Genomic DNA, 12,878 nt, shown 5'->3' on the forward strand with positions numbered 1-12,878 from the left:
TTATTTTAGTCAATTTCTTATTGTTTTAGTCAACCCTACTAATACTGTCAGACTTATCCTGTTTTTGAAATTGTCAGTAATATGTCAGAATTTTTGATCAGCAAAAACCAATGCATCTTAATTAAAAAAAAAAAATTAGAAGGGGGGCTGCGAGGACATATTCCAGAGAAGCCAGAGCTGGAGTTGGGGCCAGCTGGGCCGGTGACATGGAGCCCCTGAACCGGCAAATGCACAAGCAGGTCCATGAGATCCATTCTCACATGGGATACCTGGAGACGGCAGAGAAGCAGTCTGTGCACTTAGTAGAAGGTGAAATCCAAGCAAGCACAGACCAGATATTCAGCCATCTAGAACGCCTGGAGATTTTGTTCAGCAAGGAGCCCCCTAACAAAAGGCAGAATGCCAAACTTCGGGTTGACCAGTTTAAGTATGATTTTCAGCACCTGCTGACGAACTTCCTCCATCAAGAGCCCACAACTCAGCCTCCAATTCAGCTCTCCTCAGACTTTGTAAGTTCGTTGAATGATGAGATGGTATTTTCACCCCTAAATCTGTCTTCAGTATTTGGAAGTAATTCAACTTTACCTAATACCACAGTTAAAAATGTGGATTTGGAGGTTACCATACCTACAGCAGTCACTATGGAGGTTGAACCTTCTCCAGTCCAGCAGGACAACCCTCTTATTCCCACTGAGCAGGCTAACTTTTCTCTAACCCAGCCTGATCCCCCTTCCTCACCCCTGGATTCTCCTGAAAGGATTGAATCTCCAGCCCAGCAAGAGGCCCCAGCTCAGACTCCAGACCCCCCTAAGGAGGTAGAACCTTCTCCAGTCCAACAGAGTTCCCAGCTGAGCCACCAGAGCCCCCTAAGGAGGTTGAACCATCTGCAACCCAGCAGGAAGCCTCAGGTCATCCTCCGAAGTCCACTGAAGAGGTCAGTCCTCCACTGCAGCAGGAGATAGCAGCTCAGCCATCAGAGCCACCTGAGAAGGTCAAACCGTCTCCAGTCGTAAAGCAGGCCCCAACTCAGCTTTTAGAGCCACATTCAAAGTAATTAACTGGCATTATCTGTCCAAGAGATTGGATGGATAGGAAGTTAAACTTCTGGGAGATGCCTCATTATTTGTACCAGTGAGCACCTCTCAGAAACTTCCAGTATCAGTGCTATGCAAGGGAGCAGCAGGAGGGACAGCAAGAAAAGCTTCTATCTCGAAGCTTCACCACTAACAATTCTCAATCGCAATCCTCTGACAATATTGAAGATTATTATCTGTTTAAATTACCGGCATTAAAATATCTCAACATGGAAACAACACAAGTCCCACTTACAACAATTGAGAACATCCCCATGATGACTCTTGAATTGGAAAAACTAGCTGTCAGCTTCTCAGTCTGCACAATTAATCAAGAAATAATGTGGAGCCACTGGTACAAATAATGAGGCATCTCCCAGAAGTTTAACTTCCTATCCATCCAATCTCTTGGACAGATAATGCCAGTTAATTACTTTGAATGTGGCTGTAAAAGCTGAGTTGGGGCCTGCTTTATGACTGGAGATGGTTTGACCTTCTCAGGTGGCTCTGATGGCTGAGCTGCTATCTCCTGCTGCAGTGGAGGACTGACCTCTTCAGTGGACTTCGGAGGATGACCTGAGGCTTCCTGCTGGGTTGCAGATGGTTCAACCTCCTTAGGGGGCTCTGGTGGCTCAGCTGGGAACTCTGTTGGACTGGAGAAGGTTCTACCTCCTTAGGGGGGTCTGGAGTCTGAGCTGGGGCCTCTTGCTGGGCTGGAGATTCAATCCTTTCAGGAGAATCCAGGGGTGAGGAAGGGGGATCAGGCTGGGTTAGAGAAAAGTCAGCCTGCTCAGTGGGAATAAGAGGGTTGTCCTGCTGGACTGGAGAAGGTTCAACCTCCATAGTGACTGCTGTAGGTGTGGTAACCTCCAAATCCACATTTTTAACTGTGGTATTAGGTAAAGTTGAATTACTTCCGAATACTGAAGACAGATTTAGGGGTGAAAATACCATCTCATCATTCAACGCACTTACAAAGTCTGAGGAGAGCTGAACTGGAGGCTGAGTTGTGGGCTCTTGATGGAGGAAGTTCGTCATTTTCAGGGGTATTTAGCTGCCAAATTATAATCTCTTGCTGGTCTTTCAAATGTTGAAATTGCTCAGGGGACATTAAGGACTGAGCTGGGGCCCCCTATTGGGTTAAAATTTCAACCTGATTAGTGAACTCGAGTCATGGTAACCATGTGATTCACAGGTTTAACAGTGACATTGTGTAATGTTGGAGGCTGAACTTGATCATGACTTAGAGGAGAAACTGTTACCTCATGATGCTCTGGAGGTTGAACTACAAGTTCATTAGGGGGCTCTGAAAGCTGAGCTGGGGCCTCTTGCTGGGTTGGAGAAGATTCAACCTCCTCAGAGGTCTGTGGATGCTTAGCTGCAGCCTCCTGCTGGGTTGGAGAGGGGTTCTCATCCTTAATAGGTTCTGGAGATTGGACTGACGTCTCCTGTTGAACTGGTAAAGGTCCAGCTTCTTCCGATGACTCTGGAGGCAGAAGTGGGCCCTGTGCTGGGTGGCAGATGGTTCTACATCATTAACTGGCCCTGAGAGCTGAGCTGTAGCCTCCTGGTGGGTTGGAGAAGTTCCCACCTCTGCAGTAGGCTCTGTTGCTATGGTAAGCTGCATATCTGGAGGCTTAATAGTGACATTGGGCACATCTGAATGCTGAGCTTGATAGTGACCTGGAGGTGAAACTGTGACTTCATGATGTTCTGGAGGCTAAGCTGTGGCCTCCTGCTGGGTCTCAGAAGGTTCAACCTCCCTGAAAAACTCAGAAGGCTTATCTGGCTGCTCCTGCTCACTTGTGGGGAAAGTTCAGGCTCCACAGGAGGACCTGGAGGCTCAGTTGGGGCCTCCTCTTGGGTTGCAGAAGTTTCCACCTCCTCTGGAGGCTGGGTTGGGGCCTCCTGCTGGGCTGGAGAAGACTCAGTGTCCTTGGTAGGCTCTGAAGTTATGGTAACCTCCACATTCGCAGATTTAACTGTAACGTTGGGCAAGTTATAATGAGCTTGATCTTCACCTGGAGGGTGAATTGTCACCTCATGATTCGGTGGAGTTTGAGCTGCACTCCCCATAGAGGACTCTGGAGGCTGAGCTGGGACATCCTGCTGGGTCTCAGAAGGTTCAACCTTCCTGGGAAACTCAGAAGGCTTCTCCTGTTGACTGAGGGAAAGTTCAGGCTCCACAAGAGGACCTGGAGGCTCAGCTGGGGTCCCCTACTGGGTTGCAGAAGGTTTCATCTCCTCAGGGTGCTCTGGTGTCTGAGCTGGGGCCTATAATTGGGTTGAGGAAGAGCCCACCTCTTTGGGGTGTTCTGGAGGCTGAGCTGGGGCCTGTTCCTGGCTTGTTGTAAGTTCCTTACCTGGCTCTGGAGTTACCGTAAGCTCCATGTCCACAGGTTTGACTGTGACACTGGGCAAGTGTGAGTGCTCAGCTTCACTCCAACTTTTCAATGGAACGTTTACCTCATGATGTATCCATGGTGGAGCTACGATCTCTTCAAAGGCAGGTAGCTGCTGTGCTGGAGCCTCCTGCTCTGTTGAAGAGTGGGCCCCCTCAAGGGACTGTGAAGGTAGAGCTGGGGCCTCCAGCTTTGGTTGAAGAAGGTTCTACCACATCACGGAGCTACGGAAGCTGCGCTGCAGCTTCTTGCTGGAATAGAGGACTGGATCTCTTCAATGGTTTCTGGATTTTGAGTTTCAGGCTCTAGATGGAACTGAGAAAGTCCAACTTGCTCAGGAGGCCCTGGAGGCTCATCTGAGTTCACCTGGAGTTCTGGAGGCAGGCTACCCGGATACAGTATATCCATACTTGAATCTAAATACCCATTCTGCAGAGTTTGTTTCTGACGCTGAGGTTTTGATACAAATCGGTATGCAGTTCCAACAACCTTGGCAAGACTTTGATGCTGAGCTATATCTTTCTTCCGGTTCTTGGGTGAAACAGTAAAGTTCTTTGCTTTTGATTTCTATCTAGTGGTGGAACAAGTATTTCATATGCCTGATGATCTGCAGCCTGATCTAGACCTACAGTTAGAAACTTACTTTTGAGGCGAAGAGGCCGAGCTAGGGCCTGGTTCTGATCCCAGTCTAGCATTGCAACCACCTCTGGGAGCCTTCTGCGCCGAGTCAGCTTGTCATTCAGATCCCGGTGTGCAGCAGCGAACTGCTCTGGCCCCGGGGCAGCTCTCCAGCTGAATCCGTGTCCAGGAATGGAACCAAACTCTGAGCCGAAGTCTCAGTCGATTCCTGAAGCGGGGCTGACATCTGGGAGGAAGCAGAAGACCCCAGGTAATCAAAGCCCCCCGGGTCTGCCCGGGGGTGGGGAGTTAGCTCATGGCGGCGATTCGCGTGGGAGATCGGAGGAGCGGGAAGACCAGGGCTCAGGTGGCCACAGGGAGTCAGAGGTCAGCTGGAGCGGGTCCGGACCCGCTCCAGAGGCTAAGCCGCCTGGACTAGTAGCCACAATAGTTGCCATGTGAGGAGGGGCCCATGGGGCCAAGAGACGCAGCCGGGACTAGACACGCGCTGGCGCCGCGCACTGAGCGGGAGCCATTAGGGCAGCCCCGAGACGCTGGCGCCCCTGGCAACCGCGCGCCCCGTCACGTCCTTTATTAACGTCACCTTTATTTACGCAGCCTTTATTAGGCTAGGGTCCAGATCCGCTCAGCGTCATCAGGGCAATCTTATCCCACAATCCAGCCCAAGCCTCCCTTCCGCCCCGCCCCGCCGGAACACCCTTCCCCTCCCCTCTGCGAGGAAGAATTTGGGCCGCGGGGTCTGCGGTCTGGGTTGGCGCCTCCCAGACTCTAGCAGCCTGGTGGGGGGGGGGGGGGGGGGGGTGGGGGCGCGGCAGAGCTTCCCGAGGAAGTTACGGGACCTCACCTCGGGATATTCAGAAGTGCCAGTCCAGTTCTGGCAGCCTGAACTCTTCCTCCTCCAAGCTGAAATCCAAGAGATGCTTTTCTTCCTCTTGACCATAGCGAAAGCAAATGACCTGCAAAATGTGCCCCAGTTAGGGTGGCAAACAGACCACACATTACGGTCATTTATTCCAAAATGTTACCATTTTCGCCAAACCTTTGATATCCTTTGTTGCGTGTTTGGTAATTAATTCACCACCCTATTAGGTAGGGGCTGCCAGGGAATAAACCAGGACTCCAAATTTTCTGTAGGAGGGGTTTTGGGGGTTGAGCAATTCAGTTTGGGAGAGAAGGCTATAATCCTAGTGAATAGCCCTTTGCACTATCCTGGGAGGAAGCTGAACGGTCATCCTGCCTTGACTTAACGCAGCCTTTACCCTAGAAGCTACAGCGCCACTCTTCAGAGGTCTACCCTGTGTGCACACATGGAGAAGACGCTTAGGTTGTTAAAGTCAGCATGTTAAATAATTTTCTGAAATGCGACTATAACTAGAACCCAGCTGACTTCCCCCATAGCCATTCTTACCTATCTTATTACTGATTGTCTGGTACAATCACAAAGTGCGGTGGTACTGACACCTACCTTTTAGGGTTGTTTGAGGATTTCATGGGATAATGAATGTAGACTGCTTTGCAAACAGTGAGCTTTCAATAAAAGGGATCTATTAGAAAATAATAATTCAAAAAGAAATTAGAAGCCAATAAGAAAAATATTAACATTGTGTGATGGTGGAAATATGTATGCTATATTGCTAAGTTATATGTTTAAATTTCAAAAAATTAAATAGTTCAAAAATGCATTTTTCATATTTCGTTATTCAGCTGCAGCCTGCAGTGAAAACATGTCTTTTCTATACATTTAAAATCCAACCTCATGATTAGTATGTAATTCATACGTCAGAGGCTACACTCATAAATATACGTGAATAATCATTCCCAATTTTCTTTTCTAGTTGATATTTTTTGACCCAAAATGAGTAATAAAGAGGTCTTGGTATTTCATTAGTGACAGAAGACCTCAAATTCTCTTTTATTGTATGTGATTCTGCCTCTAAGAATGGAATCATAGTAGCACTGTGGTTTATTCAAGTTCTGATTCTTCCCACCGTAATAGCCACTGACTGCCAACATTACCGGAACCACTGTTGCCAGATGAAATGAAGGCAGGTAGCCAGAGGAAAACCATCCTGTGAGCACCCGCTTCAGGCCTGTGCTCCTAGACTAAGCTGAGCCTGCTGATGAGGGGGTCACAGAGCCCTTCATCTCAAGCACTTCTCAAAGCCGCCTCTAGAGGGCAGAACAATCACAAACCCGAGAGCACTAGTGAGGAAGACTCCCTGTAATGTGAGCAGCCACCCAGGATTCTGCATCCTTTCTTTATAAATGTTATGTGGTGTGCCTTTTAATTCCACTCACAATTGATTTGTTTTCATGACATATGGTACCAAGCTCTAAAGTTACAAAAATATATTCTTATTCTCCAGAGTCAATATTACCCAATATTACCAATTCCTTATATATTCTTCCAGAGAATACGTGTGTGTGTGTGTGTGTTGTGTATACAATACCCTCGCTCCTTCCTCCTTCTATATGAATGGTAGTATCCATATACTCAATTCTGTATCTTGGTTTCACTTAATATTATCTTGGATGAGATTCAATAAAAGAATACAGGAAGCTTTTTTTGTTTATGGTTGCAAATTATTCTAGCTATGTGTGTACCATAATTTTTAAATACTTCAGTAAAGGGCATTTAATTATTTCTTCAGTACTACAGAATCTTGTGTATGCATAATTTCACTTATGCATGAGTACATCTGAGGGTGGAATTTCTAGTGCAGAATTCCTAGTTCGAAGGGTATGTGCCTTTGCAACTTGATAGATATTGCCAAGTGTATCAATCAGGGCTCTCCAGAGAAACAGAACCCACATACACACACACACACACACACACACACAGAGAGAGAGAGAGAACTGGCTCACACAATTGTGAGGGATGATAATTCTGAAATCTGTAAGGCAGGATGCCAAGTTAGAAACTCAGGCAAGAGTTATTGTTGTAGTCTTGAGTCTGAAATTTGTAGGGCAGGCTAGCAGGCTGGAACTCAGGAAAGACACCTATGTTTCAGCCTGGAGGTAAATTCCTTCTACTCTGGGAAACCTTAGTCTTTGTTCTTAAGACCTTTAATTGATTGGATAAGACCCATCCACATTATCAAGGGTAGCCGGCTTTACTTAGCGTCAACTGCTTATGGATGTTAACCACATCTACAAAATATCTTCATGGCAATGCCTAGACTAGTGTTTAACCAGACAACTGCACACCCTTGCCTAGTCAAGTTGACACACACTATTTTTTTTGTAAGTTTTTATTTTTATTTTTTACAGTTTTGATTTATGACGGTTTATAATGTATATGTTAGGCATTCTACTACGGAAATGTAACACAGATGTTTAACATGAAGTTGCTGACATCCACTTTTGTTGTTTTTTTTTTAATACACTTTTAAGATCTAGGGTACATGTGCACAACGTGCAGGTTTGATGCATAGGTATACATGTGCCATGTTGGCTTGCTGTACCCATCAACTCGTCATTTACTTTAGGTATTTCTCCCAATGCTATCCCTCCCCCAGCCGCCCACCCCCCGACAGGCCCTGGTGGACATACGCTATTACAAAGACTTTCTGAAGGGCTCTCATGCACATACGCCTGTAACAAGAACTTCTGCCAAGAACTTCCTAAACTGCAGCTTGCTACATGAGTCACAAGGACAGCAAGCAGGATGCACAAGAACACTTGTCTGACACACTGTCTCCACGAATGAACCAGTGTCAACTCCTGTGATGATCCCCTGTAGCCAACATTCTCTGTTTTAAAACAAATGATGTATACTTTTGCCTTTAAACACTTCCCCCTCCCTCAGCCACTTTGGATGTGACTACAGTCTCCAAAGCCTGCATATCCCAGATTTGCAAATCCTCTGTGCACACCCAAATAAGCTCATTATCTTTGGAGAGTCTCTTTCTGTTCGTTATTTAGGTTGACAGGCCTAACTCTGGTCATGAGGACCCTATGGCATGGGTGGTGAGCAGGGTGACACACATGCCAAGGTGAGCAGGATGACACACGTGCCAATTTACATTATTACAGTCCATTTCAATCCACACAGTCTCATTCAGGTCAATGTTCCATCTTCAAATTTCTTTCCCCCATTCAAGGGGCCTCATGGGGATAAGGAATTGAGGGACCTCTAATCCACATGAGTGGGTGTCAGTCCTTTTGGGACCTCCCTGATTCCTGCTCCAGGTCTGGTGTCCTTTGAAGTGGTACTGATTAGTTGTACCTTGTGGTGTTGGATATCACAATGGCACCCATAGCTGAAGTCCTGCCATTTGCCCACAATTTTGCAGTCCTTGACATCTCTCCAGCCCAGGCCTCCAGGAGCCCGCTGATTATCTCAGCACCTCCTTGCCCCTTCCCAGGGAACACACCAGTGTCTGGATCCACAGCACACTCTACTCAGACGTGAGGGACTAGGGGCAGTATTTCAGGTTCATCCACCTGTCTTTCTTCTTATTGAAACCACCTTCGCAAAATTATAACTGAAGAAATTATGACAGTGAAAGAAATTAGACCTAAGCAACTCCATCTTGCTTCTAACCTTTAAGCTGTCTTTGTTCATTCCTGGGCATAGGCCAAACTAACTTTAAGAAGAAATTCAGTTCATGGTTTGACTTTAAAACAAAATTAATAACAGCCCTTTTCTGAAAAGACCCCCTTCTTGCCTGGGGACCAGTCTGCCTTTGCAGGACTAACAAATTAGCTACAAGTTTAGAAATTACAGTTTAGGAGTCATGCAGCCTCTGGCTCCAAGAATCTGAACCTCCCCAAATTGCTCCTGGGGATAACATCACTATTGTAAAACCAAAGATCAGTGCTTGAGATATTTTGCAGACCCTGCACTTGATGGATCAGCTGACACCCAGACCGGTAATCTGGCTCAACCGGTTCTGCCATATCTACCCAGGAGCAGAGGACAGCAAGAAAAACTCATTTTGACCCACTATGGTTCCATCTCCAACCTGACCAAACAGCACTCCCCACTTCCCCTGCCCCATTCGCCAAATTATCTTTAAAAACTCTAATCCCAGAATGCTCAGGGAGACTAATTTCAGTAATAATAAAACTCTGGTCTCCTGCACGGCTGGCTCTGCATGAATTACTCTTTCTCTATTGAAATCCCCCTGTCTTGGTAAATTGACTCTGTCTAGGCAGTGGGCAAGGTGAACAGATTGGGTGGTTACACCATCAGACAGGACATGATCTTTTTCTGGAGGCTCTCAGCTCCCTTAGGTTTTACAGGGCGAAGAAAACAACTAGCCCCAAGCTTCCTTCATATTTGCCTAGATGTGTCCATTGATTTTTCCCCTCTGGGAATTTGGTCTGGAGCAGGTTGCCAGATGAGTTGCCTCTTTTTGCTCCCCCATCTCTTTTCTCCTTGCTCCCTGTTCTGGGAATGGAGTATGTCAGCTCTACCCTTCCCACATGGCAGAGGTCTCCCTTACAGCACAACCTGAGTTCTCCCTATTCCTGGCTTAATGGTGAAGTCAGCAAGGTCTAAATCTTGATATACTGATTGGAATTTAAATAATGTAGAAAACTATTTATCTCTCCAAAAAACTCTTACCTTGAGAGCTTGTTTGGAGGTTCTAGCAGGGGAGTGCAGCCGCTTGTATACCCTTGACCAAAGACCGGTCCTCCTCTATTGGGGATGGTCATCCTCTTGCACCGAGCATGCAGCTTCAGGAGGGACGCACATGGAGGAGTGAGGGAGGAAGGGGACACCCGCCTAGCCAGCCAGATCAGCCAAATCAATCCTGGCCATTAATGGGGTGACATATGTCACAGCCAGATAACCCTCACATTCCCCAAAAAACTCTTATCTGTCTTGGTAACGTCTTGCTGAGGATTCAAAAAAGCTACTTATGCTATCAAAAACCCAACATCTCAGTCTCTTTTCTGGGAAGCAGTTGGTTATGAGGGCCCATAAGGAGGTTAATGTGATGGAGTTGGTCCTTGCAGGAATCAGTGCCCTTCCTGGTAGCGGCTTCTTTTCTCAGGAGTGGAGAGGAGGCAGGGGGTGGAATATCACACCCTCCCTTTTGGCTATTCATGGCCAGTTCAGAGGTTTCTGCCTCTATAAATATTCTTTTCTGATATGGAAGTCAGGGCTGGCTCTTAATGACTTTGCACAACTGATTCCCCAAGCGCCATCCCTCCAGATATGTGGAGAGCGTTGTGTTAGGTGCAGGAGAAGGCTGGTTGCCACTGGGATTTATGGAGATTCTGAATGACAGGCAACTTCTGAACTGTTTGAAATAAAAGAAATAAGTCAACACTGTACCACTTTCGTCTTATAAACAGTCCCTATCTTATGTCCATTTAGATAGACCTGGGTTTCTTAACCTTGGCACTATAAACATTTTAGTACAGATGGCTGTTGTTGGAGCTGTCCTGTGCATTGTAAGATGTTCAGCAGCATCCCTGGCCTCTACCCTAAATGTTGCTATCACTCCCTCCTAGTTGAGACAAACAAAAATATCTCCAGACATTGCCAAATGTCCCCTGGGGGACAAATCACCTCTGTTGAGAAACACAAATTTAGACCTTGGTCTTATTTTGATGTTGTTGCAATGCTTTAATTTTGTGCTTTTAAAAAATGAGGGACTATCTTAATGATTTCTGTTTGAAGTAGTAAAATTCATCATAAAATGTTAGTAACCAATTTTAATATCTTGGCAGCTTTATTTGTGCATGACTCTCTTTTCCTGTCCATACCCATATCAATATTTAATATCATATTTTTTACAAAAATGGTATTCTCCATTCTGTTTTGGATTCTGCTTTTATATTTAATAATATAGGCATCTTTCTATGTCAATAAATATAGACCTACATCATAATTTTAAATGCATACTATTTCATTGTATGAATATATTGTAATTTTACTATTTTTTAACTAGCCGTTTATTTCCTTTATTGAGGTATATGTTTTATATGCAGAAAATGCAATTTGATAAGTTTTCACAAGTATACGTACTCAAATTACCATCACCCAAATCAAAATATAGACATTTGCAGCACCCAGAAACTTCCCTTGTGCCTCTTTTCAGTCAATTCCATAAGGTACCTCTCATTCAAAGAGACAACTGCTATTTTAATTTTTTGAGTTTATTGCTAAATAGTATTCTTTTGTTTATTCTTTATTTTTAACAGCTTTATTAAGGTATAATTGATTAAGTAGTATTCTTTTGTATATAAATATCGTAATTTATCCATTCTCCTATGTTGAACATTTGGATTATTTCCATTTTTTGCTTATTTTGAATAAAACTGCTATAAACATTTCTTTCTTTCTTTTTTTTTTTGAGATGTAGTCTCACTCTGTCGTCCAGGCTGGAGAGTAGTGGCATGATATCCACTCACTGCAACCTCCACCCCACCCCCACGTTCAAGCGATTCTCCTGCCTCAGCCTCCCAAGTAGCTGGGATTACAGGAGCCCACCACCACGCCCGGATAATTTTTGTGTTTTTAATGGAGGCGGGGTTTCACCATGTTGGCCAGGCTGGTCTCTAACTCCTGACCTCAAGTGATCCACTTGCCTCGGCCTCCCAAAGTGCTGGGATTACAGGCGTGAGTGGCACCCAGCCTACTAATTTTATTTCTTAAAGTTGAATGAATCTTTACTGTTAGCACATTAATGCCCCATGTAATTGTGGATGTGTGATGACTTGGGGTACCTCCAAGAGATTGCTCTCAACAGCAAAGAGCTTATGGAGATGAGTTCTAGGGTAGGTCAACTTCTGCCACCACCCCCAGGCATTCAAGTGGGGCAGGGTAGTTCGTTATCTGCCCTCTGGACCTTAGAGCCTAGGTCTATGGTTTCTCTCTACTTCCACTCCTTTTATAGTGGTTACCTTTCTCTGACCCTGTTCACTGCAGTGTGGCATGTGGAGTTAGATGAGGCACAGAGCTTACTCATTATGTTACTGTAAGAAAATTCCAAGGTATGAACTAGGTGGTGGAGGTAAATTACAGGTATAGTATCTCAGTACATAGTTTAACAACAGTTCTTTCAGACATTCTCTGTTGTCACTGCCATAACCAGTCTAGAAGCCAATTTCCAGATTATTTTGATTGCATTATCCAGTTTGAACTTTCTCTCAGACTCCTTGATTCCTGGAGATGTGGGTCTTTTTGAATTCTGGATCCCTGGTCTTCTCCTTCTGCTTCAGAATTGATTGGTGGGCTGGAAAGGTGTGAATCAAAAGGGTGGTAATTGGTGAGGTAGCCATACCTTTAATGAAAAATTCTCTTCTCTTTTTCTCTCCCTCATTATTGCCATCCCCTTTCACTCACAGCACTGAATAGTTCAATAAATATTGAAATGGGAACCCAGAAGACCTGAGTTTGGGTCCTCGGTATGACATTTATTAGAGTTTTACCTGAAAAATTTAAGTATCTGAGCCTCAGTTTTCTCATTGACAAGGTAAGGAGACTTTTTGCCTCTTTTACTCTACAAGGTTGTTGTGATGATCAGATGACATAATGAAGGTAATAGTCATGAGTAGCTTGATGTTCCACTACAGGAAACTGTGATTCCATTAAAAAAGACAGTTCCTGGCCAGGCACGGTGGCTCACACCTGTAATCCCAGCACTTTGGGAGGCTGAGGCGGGCAGACCACCTGAGGTCAGGAGTTCAAGACCAGCCTGGCTAACATGGTGAAACTGTTTTCTACTAAAAAAAAAACAAAAAATAGCCAGGTGTGGTGGTACATGCCTGTAATCCCAGCTGCTTGGGAGGATGAGGCAGGAGA

General features: G+C 45.4%; 2 pseudogenes; one reads left to right on the forward strand and one right to left on the reverse strand.

The window, feature by feature from the left end:
- The first annotated feature begins 206 nt into the window (after positions 1–206).
- LOC100579228 lies at positions 207–1,438 on the forward strand (annotated as a pseudogene).
- Positions 1,439–2,230: 792 nt separating this feature from the next.
- Positions 2,231–4,629, reverse strand: LOC100579576 (annotated as a pseudogene).
- Positions 4,630–12,878: the final 8,249 nt, after the last annotated feature.

This window comes from Nomascus leucogenys, chromosome 4 (genome assembly GCF_006542625.1).
Source record: "Nomascus leucogenys isolate Asia chromosome 4, Asia_NLE_v1, whole genome shotgun sequence".
Lineage (NCBI taxonomy): Eukaryota > Metazoa > Chordata > Mammalia > Primates > Hylobatidae > Nomascus > Nomascus leucogenys.